The sequence below is a fragment of the Podarcis cretensis genome, assembly GCF_951804945.1.
Source record: "Podarcis cretensis genome assembly, chromosome: 3".
NCBI lineage: Eukaryota > Metazoa > Chordata > Lepidosauria > Squamata > Lacertidae > Podarcis > Podarcis cretensis.
In genome coordinates this window covers 82,166,420-82,181,162 of record NC_137172.1, presented here as the reverse complement: position 1 = coordinate 82,181,162, position 14,743 = coordinate 82,166,420, and the positions used below count along the sequence as shown (strand labels likewise).

The following is a 14,743-nucleotide window of genomic DNA, read 5'->3' as shown; positions in this document are numbered from 1 at the left end:
ACCCTCAGGATCCCTTCCAATTCTACAGTTCTATTATTTCTGTGAGCTCCACATTAACCTGTTCATTCTGTTGCTGATGTCTTCAAAGCTTGATTTTTTTTTTAAAAAAGCATCATTTTATTAATTATCTACAGCACACCTACCAGAAAATTTCTATACAGTGTTACCTCGGGTTACATACGCGTCAGGTTACAGACTCCACTAACCCAGAAATATTACCTCGGGTTAAGAACTTTGCAAGAAATAGACCACTTTTTACAAGTGCATCACCTAAAACGAATTTCAAAAGAAGAAAATGAGATATTAGACCAGACAATTACTCAAGAAGAGATAAAAAAGGCTATTAAAAGGATGAAAAGTGGGAAAGTCCCAGGGCCAGATGGCCTTTCGGCCAAATATTATAAAACACTAAGTAACCAAATATCCCCAGTGCTAGGAGAAGTGATGAATAATATATTAAAGGAAGGAAGGATCCCGAACACCTGGAAGGAAGCATATATTACTTTGATTCCTAAAAAAGATGCAGATACTCTGGAAGTGAAAAACTATAGGCCAATTTCATTATTAAATAATGATTATAAACTATTCACAGATATAATGGCAGAAAGACTAAAAAAGGTTTTGAACAACAAAATACATAAAGATCAAACGGGTTTCCTTCCAGGGAGGCAATTAAGGGAAAATGTAAGGAATCTGATAGATATTATTGAATATTTGGATATAAGTATAGACAGACAAGCGGCCTTGGTATTTATAGACGCTGAAAAGGCGTTTGATAACATCTCATGGGAGTTCTTGAAGAAAAGTCTGGAAACGATGGGAATGGGAGAGAAATTTAGAAGAGGAATAGAAGCAATATACAAGGAACAGAAGGCAAAATTGGTAATAAACAACACCACAACAGAATATTTTGGTATATATAAAGGAACTAGACAGGGTTGCCCCTTGTCCCCTTTACTGTTTATAACGGTACTAGAAATACTGAATGAGAGACTGAGGGGGGCAACAGAAATAAAAGGAGTGCAGGTAGGAAAGAGGGAATATAAAATCAAGGCCTTTGCAGATGACATCGTACTAACTTTAGAAGACCCAAAAAAGAGTGTAAAAGAAGCTTTACTAAAGATTGATGAATTTGGAGCCGTGGCAGGACTTAAGATAAATAAAAATAAAACCAAAATGTTGGTTAAAAATTTAACAAAGGAAGAAATAATAGATTTAGAGAGAAGGACGGAAATTGCAGTAGTTAAGAAAGTGAAGTATCTTGGGATATGGGTCACAGCTAAGAACATAAATTTATATAAGGATAACTATGATGTCACCTGGAGGAGTATAAAGAAAGACATGGAATTTTGGGGGAGGATGAAACTCTCCTTTTTGGGGAGGATAGCTGTTGTCAAAATGAATATTCTGCCTAGAATGCTATTTCTATTCCAGACCATCCCCATACTTAAAGACCTAAAACAATGCAAAGAGTGGCAGAGAGTCTTGGCCAAGTATATCTGGCAGGGGAAAAGGCCACGGATAAAAATGAAAATTTTGATAGATAAAAAAGAAAGAGGGGGCTTTTCTCTCCCGGATCTAAGTCTATACTACGAAGCGGCCTGCATACTTTGGTTAAAAGATTGGATAAAACTGGAGAATAGAGATCTACTGGATTTAGAAGGCTTTAATAATTGGTACGGATGGCATTCGTACCTTTGGTATGGGAAAGTGAAGGTCCACAAGAGCTTTCTAAATCATATTTTTAAAGGACCTTTATACCAATCATGGGAAAGGAATAAAAATCTCCTTGAAAGAAAGACCCCATGGTGGATCTCACCAATTGAGGCTTTAACGGTGAAGAAAACAAACATGGAGGGAAAAAACGCCACCTATGAGGAAATGTTAAGAAAAACAGACCAAGGGCCAAGACTTAGACCTTATGAAGAGATAAAAAATCTATTCACTGGGTGGTTGCAATACCACCAGGTGAATGATTTGCTAAAAGAGGACAAGAAGAAGTTCGGTTTTGATGACAAAAAATCAAAATTCAATGTAGAAGTAATAGAAGGTAAAAACAAAACCCTATCTAGAATCTATGACATACTTTTAGAGTGGTATACAAAGGACGAGGAGGTGAAGGAGGCAATGATTAAATGGGCAATTGACTTTGGTTATAATATCGATTTTGAAAGGTGGCTGGAAGTGTGGAATTGTAATATAAAGTTTACAGCATGTATGTCTCTGAGAGAAAATGTTTGGAAGATGCTATATAGGTGGTACCACACCCCTGTGAAGTTGGCCAAAATGTATAGACTAAAAGATAAGAAATGCTGGAAATGTGGGGAGGTGGAGGGTGACCTATATCATCTATGGTGGACATGCAAAAAGGTGAAAGGCTTTTGGGAATCGGTTTACAATGAGCTTAAAAGAATATTTAAATACACTTTTCCCAAAAGACCCGAAGCCTTTTTGCTGGGAATGACGGGTAAAGATATTAAGAAAGAAGATAGAACGATATTCTTCTATGCCACCACAGCAGCAAGAATTTTATTGGCACAATATTGGAAAGTGGAAACTATCCCCAATATAAATGATTGGCAAATTAAAATGATAAATTATGCTGAGCTTGATAAATTAACAGGTAAATTAAGAGACCACGATGAACAGAAATCTCTGAAAAATTGGAGTAAATACTGGAACTATATTGGAAGAACTTTGCTTCAGGTTGAGAACAGAAACCGTGCTCTGGCGGCATAGCGGCAGCGGGAGGCCCCATTAGCTAAAGTGGTGCTTCAAGTTAAGAACAGTTTCAGGTTAAGAACAGACCTCTGGAACAAATTAAGTTCTTAACCCGAGGTACCACTGTACCTTTGTGAGAAACCATTTTTTCTATTACATTCATCACCTAGTGAACTGTTCAGAATAAGCAGAGTTCGTACTTCATCCTGAAGAGAGCATGCAAACTACAAAAGCTGGGGAGCTGCGCTATTTAGAGGCACCTGCTAATCAGTACAAGGCCCAAGGGGTACAACCCAGCTTCTCTTCTGATACTCAGCTTACATGTGTGGATGCCTGTTTTGAGTGCACTCAGACACCAAACCTCTGTATCCAAAGGGAATGAGGGATACACAGCCCCTGGTGAGGAAATAAGCCTTCTGAGCTTCAGAACTGGCTTCAGAATCCAGGGCAGAGATGGGGCAACCCATAGCCCTCCAGGTGTTGCTGGACTTCAACTCCCATCAGTTCTAGCCAGCAAGGTCAAATGGTTAGAGACGAGTGGAGTTGTAGTCTCACAACACCTAGATGGCTACAGGTTCCCCATGGAGATAGAGAGTGCTTAACTCCACCCAGCATATTTCCTTTTTCTAACCTGACTTCAGACATCACGCCTCCAGCTAAGCTTTGTGGCATCTGCCCTTCAGTGTTGGTCTACGTACCACTTGTGCTTTCCTGCCCTCCTTGGAGGCCCAGGAGACCTAGCAAAGCAGGGAGTACAGCTCTGTTGGCAAGTGGACCACCATATTCCACTCCAGGCAGCTCAGGCAGGATGCAAGGACTGCACCCACTTACAACTGAGCCATTGTTTCTCCACGGGACATGCTGTTCTCCTCCATCTTGGCTCCCTACTGCAAGGGTCACTTTGGCCACTGGAGAAGCGGCAGACCTTGGGGTCTCAAATTTCAGCAGCACCCTGTACAACATCAAAAGAGACTTTCCAGCAAATTGCTTGGCGAGAAACCTAGACCTTTCCTCCACCATCACCCAGATCCATTGTCAATGCTGCAACACAATTGTTGGTTGGCCAGGCTCTCACTTCATTCCTATTGTGGTCTTTCTCTGCATATATTTTGCACCACATACCTTCCTTCTCTCCTTTGTCCGAGTACTTACATCCAGAGTATGCGCACTGATAACGCTGGAGTCGCTGCCAGTCAGGGTAGACAAGGCAATGGTCTGATCTGGTATAAGGCAATTTCCTATGTTCTTAATAGCATGAAATAAAATATTGCCCAATCGCCTCTTCAAAGCACACTTTCCTGCAGTGGGACATGCATATATGTATTCACAGAACCAAAAGCTAAATGCATATGCAAACAGAAGGGTGAGACCTGTGTGGCTGTGTCCAGAAGCTGCCTGAGGACACAAGAAAGGACAGGACACAACAGATGGAGGAGCAGCAGGTTCTGCTGTAATTGCTGTGCCGTGTCAGCACAAATCAAAGCACGCTTGCTTGCTGGCCATATAGACTACAGCCACCCTCTCTAGCACCTGTTCAGGCTAATTGACCATTATTGCATCGGACTCATTCTGTGCTACAAGACCCTCATTCGAACACCATTCTTCCCAGGTCAGACATTAGTGATGAGAGTTCTGTTAACTACTATGTACTCACAGCAATCTAGCCAAAAGAGCAACCAACTGTGGTAAAGAACGGAACCAGTAGGAAGGCAACTGAGTGATAACCTCTGGCCAACCTTCCTTTGTTAGGGAGATTACTTGTTAATGGTCCATGAAGGTTGTTGTTGTTTAGTCGTTTAGTCATGTCCGACTCTTCGTGACCCCATGGACCAGAGAACGCCAGGCACTCCTGTCCTCCACTGCCCCCCGCAGCTTGGTCAGACTCATGCTGGTAACCTCGAAAACACTATCCAACCATCTCGTCCTCTGTCGCCCCCTTCTCCTTGTGCCCTCCATCTTTCCCAACATCAGGGTCTTCTCCAGGGAGTCTTCCCTTCTCATGAGGTGGCCAAAGTACTGGAGCCTCAGCTTCACAATCTGTCCTTCCAGTGAGCACTCAGGGCTGATTTCCTTCAGAATGGAGAGGTTTGATCTTCTTGCAGTCCATGGGACTCTCAAGAGTCTCCTCCAGCACCATAATTCAAAAGCATCAATTCTTCGGTGATCAGCCTTCTTTATGGTCCAGCTCTCACTTCCATACATCACTACTGGGAAAACCATAGCTTTAACTATACGGACCTTTGTTGGCAAGGTGATGTCTCTACTTCTCAAGTAGAGGTTAGGTTGGTGCTTCTATTATAGTTTGGGAGATAGGTGGACAATTTATTCCTGTGCGTGAATGAGTTAGCCAGAGGACTAGAGTGTATGAGAGTGGTTGTGTGTGTGTGTGTGTGTGTGTGTGTGTGTGTGTGTGAGAGAGAGAGAGAGAGAGAGAGAGAGAGAGAGAGAGATTGCTGGGAGTTGTGTAGTCATTTTGGGTGCAGGATAGCTTTCTTTCAGGGGGAGGTTGTTGCAGGGGAGCAGAGCTGCTCCTTCTCCTTGTAGCAGCATCTATACAGTTGTCAATAATTTTCTTTACACAAAAATGCAACTAGTCTTCATTGTTTTCTCCCCCTAAGAAGAGCAAATCCGGGTCATGCTGCCCTTGGGCCATCTCAGTTCTGAGTGGGGAAATGCAATACATAATTCATTCAGTTTGGACATAATGTTTCCACTGAATTGCATAGGCCTGGGAATTATCTGGCTATCTATTATCCTATTATCTGTGTTTAGGCTCTACAGGCATCTCGTGGGGGTGGCAGAAGCAGGGAACTGGTCCCTTGATGTGTTGTTGAGTGGCAAAAGTAGTTCTCTGCCACATCTATCCCTTCATTCTAGGAAACCAGCCATCTTTCCCTAGATCATCTCCACACACTTTCTTTTTTATAAGCATATTTGCTGCTGTTTCTTGCTTTCTTCATAACCCAATAATCCCCCTTATAAGACAGTTTTCTGAAAAGGAAGGACAGATACAACAAATGAACCTATCAAAACCACTCTGGAGTGATGCAGAAAAGGTAGCTCACCCTGGCAGGGGCACCAAACTTTGTCTGCAATATATATCTACCTTTTTAGTAGTCTTCCTTTTTAGGAAGGATCATTTTGGCAGGGTCTTCCAAGGGCCAAAATAGACTTGTAGCTGCTTGCTAAACACATTCTCACTGGTTGGCTATAAAACAGAGGTGGGTGTCTACTTTTATCCCTAAAACAGAGTGCAGAGGGATGGGAATGAAATTAGCCACCCTCTACTGCTTAAAGGACGCAGGTGGCGCTGTGGGTTAAAGCCTCAGCGCCTAGGACTTGCCGATCGAAAGGTCGGCAGTTCGAATCCCTGCGGCGGGGTGCGCTCCCGCTGCTCGGTCCCAGCGCCTGCCAACCTAGCAGTTCGAAAGCACCTCCGGGTGCAAGTAGATAAATAGGGACCGCTTACCAGCGGGAAGGTAAACGGCGTTTCCGTGTGCGGCTCTGGCTTGCCAGAGCAGTGATGTACGCTGGCCACGTGACCCGGAAGTGTCTCCGGACAGCGCTGGCCCCTGGCCTCTTAAGTGAGATGGGCGCACAACCCCAGAGTCTGTCAAGACTGGCCCATACGGGCAGGGGTACCTTTACCTTTACTTTTACTGCTTAAAGAGTCCCTACTTAGCTCATTTTTGAGAGAGGAGCCAGGCTGAGGAGGAAAAAAAATTAAAGCAGTAGAGCTTTAGGTGGTGGTGGGGAGTAGAGAGAGTTGTTTTGGTCCCTTCCCCTATGCACTTCATTTACTGTCAAAAGTAGACTGGAAAACCCCAGCTGGCAGCGAGAAAGAAGTAGGCTGCTGGCAGAAGCCAAAGGGTGAGAGCCAGGCTTGATTTCTGTTTGATACAAGACCTTCAGTGGTGTTAATGCTGTGAGCCCCTTGAGTTATATATGTGTGTGTGTGTGTGTGTGTGTGTGTGTGTGTGTGTGTGTGTGTGTAAATAAACCATATATCATAAAGACACCACAGTCTCTGCTGTTCCTCATTCCAAGGAAACCAAACCCTGGACAAGTGTCTGGAACCGCTGGGATCTCATACCACTCAGAGATTGGGCTGGTGTGCAACAATACTAAATATTGCCTCTCTCACCCACTGCAAGAAATGTACCAAGTCCATGACAAGGCAGCATAAATTAAAGAACAAATTAAGTTGACAGAAGTTAAGCAGTCTAGAAAAACACTCTATCGTTTTAATTAGGGCTGTTCATTTTCTGCAGTATCATGCAAGCATATACTATCTGCCTCCTTGCTCAGCTTGAGGAGCTGGAGTCTGATGAACTAATTCTGTCTTCAGGCAACAGCATCCACTGCCTCCAAGGGGGGTGGTTGTTCTTCCTAGATAGTCTCCAGCCATGCTTCTCCATCTCACCTAAAGAGTATCCGGATGAAGGAAAAGAGCTCCTGTGCCTTCAAATGAGGAGCAGAGGAAATTTCACCAGTTTCAGTGCCTGAGATGAAGTGCTTTCCCCACGCTCCACCCCAGTGGTATTATGGGAATTACTCGTTTGTGCTGAGAGCAAGCCAGTACTATTTATTCGTTTTTGTAACCTTACCTTCCACCAGGCAGCACACACAGATCCTTCCCCTCTGCTTACTATTTACCTTGCAACAGCCCTAAGATAGACATTAGACTGTTGGGCTCAGGAAGAGGGACTAGCCCAAGGTCATACAGTGAGCCTCATGGTCAGGGATGGCAGAGAAAGTCACTTCAGTTTGCATTTAAAGGCAAACCTGCCTAATTTGCACTTTCTGAAACAATTGTAGCACCCTGCTTGTGGTTAACGCTTAGCTGGAATGAAATATTCAACGCAGCAATAGAGAAATTAAAATAATAATTTGTCAGACAAATAAATATGAGGCACAGTGGTATATGGTTACCAAGCTCTGGCCCGGCCTCCTGCCATTCTGGCCAGCACTTATATTTCCTTAATCCAGCCCCCTTGCTCCTCCTGTGGCTGCCTCTGTCCAATCAGCCTGGTTGAAATTCCTATTGGCTGTTTGCTAGAACCAATCACAAAAGATACACCCATTTCCTCTTGTCCTTTTATGGGAAACAAAAAGCTATATATTCTTCTATCTATAAATGGCAAATAAGTAGTAATATATCTTACATGTGTCTCAACAAGGAACCTTAATTACCAGCTCACCTCGCCCTATTGCCCTCCAAAACAGATGGTTAATCTTAAATTTTTATCTTAAACAGATGTCAAGGATCATCATTGAAAGATCTCCTTCCTTTGGAGGTCTCTAAACAAAAGCTTCTACAACCATATGTATGCTCTAATGATGTTTCCTGCTTGGCAGGGGGGGCTAGGCTGGTGGCTGATGGCCCCTGTGATCTCTTCCAACTATATGAAATAAGAATCTAGCATAAGGATTTAACATTTCTTAGCTTCTAATTCCTTTGCATAATTACATTTAAGCCAATATATTTAATACATAACATAGATAGCTTTTTAAAAGGAAAAGAAATCTTAAAAGGATCTCAGTTTAAGAAAGAAACAACTTTAGAAAAAGACTTCCCAAAATACTCTCTTCCTTTCTGCCAGCTAGATGCTTTTCCATTGCTCTTGACCTTTGAACCTTAGGAAAATATGGCTCAAGTTTAATGGGAGGCACATGGTTTTATTTTACTATTTACCCACTCTTAATTATGTTTTTCTCTGCTTTTTTATCTTCTGTAATATGTAGGGTCAGTGTAACCTTGGCTGTCAGCCTGTAATTCCCTTTGACTTTGAGAATTGTTTTCTGCTATAAATCAGGGGGCCCCCTTATCCAGGAGAATAAACATCTTGCCAAGGTTCTTAGGCAGCTGGTCTTCTGCCTGGCATGAAACATTTGAAGATCTTTAAGCTCATTTTAAAATACAGGCCCTGATCAAGCCTCAATAAAAATGCAGGCTATGATTAGATGCCTCACAATAGGTGAACCAAAACACAGCCATCCTTCAGAATTTGCACTTCTCTGAATTTGGTGATGGAGCTCTTCAGCAAAGTCATGTGTACAAATATGCAAGTGCCTTTGGTAAAATGTGTGCATAAAAATGCATATTTGCATGAAAATAACATATGCATTATTTTAGGGCAGAGTGCTTTGTAAAAATGCGTATTAGGCAAAATGGTATACAAACATGTACCTTGGAAGAAATTTGCTTCAAAGTGCTAATGAATCTTCATGAGGATTTTTTAAAAATCACTTTCTGATATAGAAGATCTGAGTTTAAGATTGGAAAAGTGAGAAACTTGAGAGAAGCCAAAATCTTAGCCAGATTTATGGCTAAGTGGGAATTTGAACCTGGGTCTTTCTGGTTCCACCACACTGGTTCTCAGCCACCAGCAAAGGTCCTTGCAGGATGAGTGACGGTGGGCATTAGGTTTTAGCATGCCCTTTCAAGTGTCCCAAAGCACTGCAAACTGTTGCCCCACATATAAGTGACTTCATTCACCTTAGCAGCAGCTCACCATCAGAACAAGAAACTCCTCCTTGGTCTGGGAGGGTCATGAGAAGTGGAGCCAAGCATCTTTTGAAAGCAGCGTGAAACAACAATGGCTACTACTTTTTAATCTACTGGTTATTTTGGAGACAGGAACGAAGTCAGTATAAGGATCCAGTGCTAATGTTTGTACAGAACTAAATTATCAAATAGATAAAGCTAAGCAAAACTGCATAAACTATTTTTTAAAAAATTCTACAGTATGTCAAAAGAATTAAAAAAAACCAGACCCATGGATGACCTTTATGGCTGGATTCCTGCCTCTCCACCAATACAGGCACAGCCTGAGAGTTTAATTAGACTCACCTCTCCACGTAAGGACTCAAAGTTCAGAGAAATCCTTTTTCTTTCACACTCACAGTGTGAAATGGCATGGGGTGGGGTGGGGTGGGGTGGGGGAGGCAGGGTCTGATAGAGAAACAAATTTAAACCTCTATTTGACTTTGTCTGTGCTTCCTTTAATATATTTTTTAGCCTGAAGCCTTTTTTAAAAAAATCTCTGCCTTCCAAAGACTCAGCCTTATACCTTCCTTTGAAGATATTTAGGCTATGCCTCTTGAATGGCAAAGATCAATGGGCCATGAGGCTGTGATAAACTCAACTATATCACTGGGGGGGTGGGACTTAGCACCCATCAAAACGCTCAAAAAGCAACGTTTAAATGTGTGGAAATATTTTTAAAACCAAATTCCTGTTGCAGCTTCCTACTCCCACTTTCTCTCTGGCAGGGGAGTCATTTCAACATGGTGTGCATTTGTGACTCTTCTTTCAAATTAGCTCTTAGGCTCGGCTATTATCCCTCTTCACTCCCCCCCCCCCACTCCCCAAATGTGTTACTCACATTTAGTATATTCATTTATATTCATTCACAGCCTTTCATGCAGCTCGGCACTCACAGAACAAAACATGTGTGCCTGATGAGCTTCTGGATTTTCCATATGGGTGGGTAGCTGACAGGGTCTGGGGGAAGCATCCAATGTGTCGAGTCCAGAGCAGCAGATTTATGACAGTGACGCATTTGTAAATAACATCCTGTGGCTACTGTTGTTTTAGTAAGCCTTGAAGGGTAATTACATTGGAAGACCATTGGAGGTGAGTATGCTGGCGAAGATCACTGCTGTGTCCTTGCCTCACAACAAGCAGGCAGATGTTAGTGTATTTTATCGAATGAGCAAGGCAGGCTGGCAGCTTAGCAATGCTCAGAGGTGCCTTCCTGGGCTGCTGCTTTGCAAAGCTTTTTTTCTCTTCCTTTTGCCAAGCGTTCCACTAAACATATGCTATGACACCTACACCTGGGCACAGGGTTAATGATACACACACATAGATACACCTTTAGCTCCTTTAATTAGGCCCCAGGCAAGTTGATCTGAAGGATTTCTGCCTGCTTGTTTCCATCCTTCTGGAGTCACAGGCTGCCAATGAGCATGTGCAGAGTGCCTTTTCACCAACTAAAAAAAAGTGTTTAAAGAAAACAAGGAAAATACCCCCAAGCACAGTCAGAAGAGTATCATTTTTTTAACACACACAGAGAAAGCCACGTTTTATTGAGAACAGGAAAACAACTGAAACAGTGAGCAAACAATTTTTTCCCTGGCTCCTCCTATTCTGAAAACTGATGAGGAAGGGGGGGGGGAAATCCCAGTAGGCCTGCAAAGTTCTGACTGCTTGACAGCTCTTTCCTTGGTCTACTGAAGCCTTGTGCACTTGATACATTTGGATAACATTTCCATTAGGGCACCCTCTGCAGGTACTCAGTAGGGCTGTGGACTGGATTTGGCTAGGACACAAAACAAATCAGATGAAGAAAGTCACCCCAAGTCCCTGAATGGAGCAAGTGTGGACAAGGAAGCAGACCTCACAGGGAAACAGACCCGAAGAAGGAGGAGGAGGAGGAGGAGGAGGAGGAGGAGGAGGAGGAGGGGAGTTTGGATTTGATATCCCGCTTTATCACTACACTAAGGAGTCTCAAAGCGGCTAACAATCTCCTTTCCCTTCCTCCCCCACAACAAACAGTCTGAGGTGAGTGGGGCTGAGAGACTTCAGAGAAGTGTGACTAGCCCAAGGTCACCCAGCAGTTGCATGTGGAGGAGCGGAGTCGCGAACCCAGTTCACCAGATTACGAGACTACCGCTCTTAACCACTACACCACACTGGTTTGCTTGCCTAGGAATGTGGGATGGTGATGGAAGGAATTGCAAGAGGGCTTTCCTGCCCCAGAAAAAAAAATGTTTCGTCAGAGCTGCCAGGAAAGAAAATTCCTTGACTGAACAAGTAAAGCATGGAGTGCACTTACTCTTTGCAGGAGAGTTTACCAGTGGACTGGTGTATTTAGAGTGTGCTGTAACACCTAATGCCTTATAAAAGCCATTGAGCCAAGCATTTTCTGTGACTAGGACCATTTATATAAGGAAGAAGGTGGCAATGGGAAAGAAGCAGGTCCTTTTGACATCACCATAAGACTTGCTTCCCTGTCTACTTTTATCTCCCCTCCCTTCCTTCAGAGCTGCTTTTATAGAAGGCTCTGAGCCATTTTCAAAGTCATTCTCTGCAGCTGCATCTAACATCCTCTGTTTTCTATCAAAATCCTTGCCAGCAGCCCCTGTGGAATGGGATCCTGATCCTACATCCCTGGAGGTGGGAAACCTAGGCTGCAGCAGGTTGGTCCCTAGGGTTCCTTCACCTACAAACACCACACTGTTTGGCACAAATAGTTTCTGGCTTCTGCATGTGTGTAGCTGTTGGTGGACTGAGCTACATCCTCTGTTGGCAGTGCTAATTCCCTCCCTGCTTTTCCAAACCTTTCTAGAGGTGAACTAATAGTGCGAAACAACCCCCCCCACACACACACACACTTCCTTGAGATGAAAATTGCATGATGAAAAGCGTTTCATCAAGGAGATCATTAACATGCGATCAAAAACTTCCGTGTTTTGATATCCCAAATTTATAATTGCATTTAGCACCTTGGAGCCACCTCCCTATGTAGTCTTCTGGCTGAGCTACTGAAATATAGCCTGCTAAGAAGCATGAAAAAGAAGAAACTCTGGTGACTTCCATGTGCAATACATTGCCCAGCCAAGCCATTTCAGCTTACAAACAACATATTAAGCAGGGCTTTCCTGACACACCCACGCATCGAACTGCCCATCACAGATTAGATCCATTTCATATATCTGGTCTCCTGAGGTTGATGCCAGGGGAAGTTCAAGACATGGGAAAAAGCAGCAGTAACACTGTAATTTATATTCATCCTCAAGAGTGAACCACAGAAGTGGGTGGTAGATGTGCGTAAGTAAAAAGCTTTGATCCCATAGGGGTCAGGCTGGGGTCAAACTAACAGCTCTGCACTTGAATCACCCATGCTCACCTCTGCCTTCCAAATATTTGATAGGCAGCAATGTATAAATTGCTCATCTTATGAGCAAGGTTGATCAGGACTGGTCCTAGCATTAGGTAGAGTGAGACAGAACTCACCATGAACACCTCCATTGTTCTCTTATACAGTGGTACCTCAGGTTACATATGCTTCAGGTTACATACGCTTCAGGTTACAGACTCCGCTAACACAGAAATAGTGCTTCAGGTTAAGAACTTTGCTTCAGGATGAGAACATAAATCGAGGTCTGGCGGCGCGGCGGCAACAGGAGGTCCCATTAGCTAAAGTGGTGCTTCAGGTTAAGAACAGTTTCAGGTTATGTACGGACCTCCAGAACGAATTAAGTACTTAACCTGAGGTACCACTGTAATGGCAATGAGAGGTGCAGGAACTGAGTTCCGGTGAGTTCCAGCTAAAAAAAGCCCTGCCCAAAGCTAAAATAAAGGCATTAATAGCTGGCATTAATTCTAGCTGCAAGTACCTTCTAGCACATTTGGATGCAACTTTCGGGAAAACAGAAGAAAGAGCAGAGATAGCCAGCACAAATGGGAAACAAAGTGCCAGGCAAGGAGGAATGTTAGCACACAGGGGTGTGCATAAGAAATTGTGGTCAGTTGTACCTATTGGAGGGGGGAAACAGGAGATGAATTAATGCATCAGGAAGGGAGCAGTGTGAAACAGTTCTAAGGACCTCTGCAAAAATTAAACAATAGGTTTCTCCCCCAAGGAGGGGAGACAATGGAGTTTAATGCCATTGGGACTCAGCTAGATTGGTAAAGAAAAAGCATTGTATATGCGATATAACACTATGACACCAGATGGCGCTGTGGAGTCCCTTCTTTCCCTACCGGATCTCCCTGTATGAGTTTTTTTTTTTAAAAGATATTTATTAAAGATTTTTTGATTACCATACAAATAAAGAAACAGAATAACACATATCATTACATACTTTCTTAACTTCTTTGGACTCCCTCACATCTCCCGCTCCTGCGTTCCTGATTTATAAATATCTAACCAGCAATTTATCCCCTTATTTCCATTCTTATTATCTATTTTTCCAATATTATATCCCTGTATGAGTTTACAACACGTTTAACTGAATCGCTTCTTTGACATGTCTAGATCCAGCCTAGGTCAAAGTCTAGGATTGGGGAGAGAAGAGAACCAGGAGCAGAACCAGGAGCAGAACCCAAGCCTTGTCTTCACTTTCACAGCTACCTGCTATGAGTTTATTTTCATACCTACCTAGGGTTGTCTTGCTGACTCACTGTTTTACTACTTTACTGGCTGCAAGTATGTGTCAGCTTTGCTCTGTTGACTCTAATGTTTAATCATTCTATTTCTAATAAACTCTTTAGATAATCTATTTCTGTTGTCTTCTGGTCTTGCCTGAATAAGCTGGCTCACCCCAGCAAACATAGAACTGTGTGGTAGCTGAAGGACTACCTGCAGTCAGGTGTTATAATTAAATTAAATTAAATTCACCTTCAGAGAAATTAGACATAGGTAGGTTTAATCTCCTTCACTGTTTTGGGGTGTCGTGAGCAGGAGCTAATTGTTAGGCATTTCATTATTGCTGTATTTTAAATGCCAGGGAAGGGGAGAGGTGTTTGTGGGATTTTTTTTTCTGCCTCAGGTGCCAAAAGAACTTGGCCAGCCTTCTGAATGAAGCATCCTGGTTTTGATAGAGGCACAAGATCATTTGCTGCTTTGCCACCTCAGGGAGCAAATTGTCTGGGTCCAGCCCTGCTCCAGATTCTGTGCTTTCTGCCAGTGCTTTTGCATAGGTTTTACAAGAGGATTAAAACCATCTACTGGCAGCTTCTCAAACACCTCGTTATATATATGCTACAGCAATTTCAGCAACGCACAGATATGGAGGCAGGCAGGGAGCTGTTGCCACCCCTGGAATCTGCTGCTAAGAATTTGATCTGATAAGTTTAGCATGGTTGAAAGAGGTTAAATAATTTGCCCTCCTTTCCCCCAGTCTTTAAGCAACCTTGTTTTGAGTGCAAAAGATAATTAAAATGCACTGAGGCCAGAGCTAATTTGCATTGGAATAACAGAATCACAGAATCATAGAATTGTAGGGTTGGAAA

The 14,743-nt window shown here is 43.0% G+C and overlaps 1 long non-coding RNA gene across 1 annotated transcript; it reads right to left on the bottom strand.

The window, feature by feature from the left end:
• Positions 1–6,920: 6,920 nt before the first annotated feature.
• Positions 6,921–10,737, bottom strand: LOC307213000. The gene is made up of 2 exons (XR_013837341.1): positions 10,599–10,737; positions 6,921–7,144 (listed from the first exon to the last, which is right to left on the bottom strand). It is a non-coding gene; the product is annotated as an uncharacterized lncRNA (long non-coding RNA).
• Between the last annotated feature and the right edge of the window lie 4,006 nt (positions 10,738–14,743).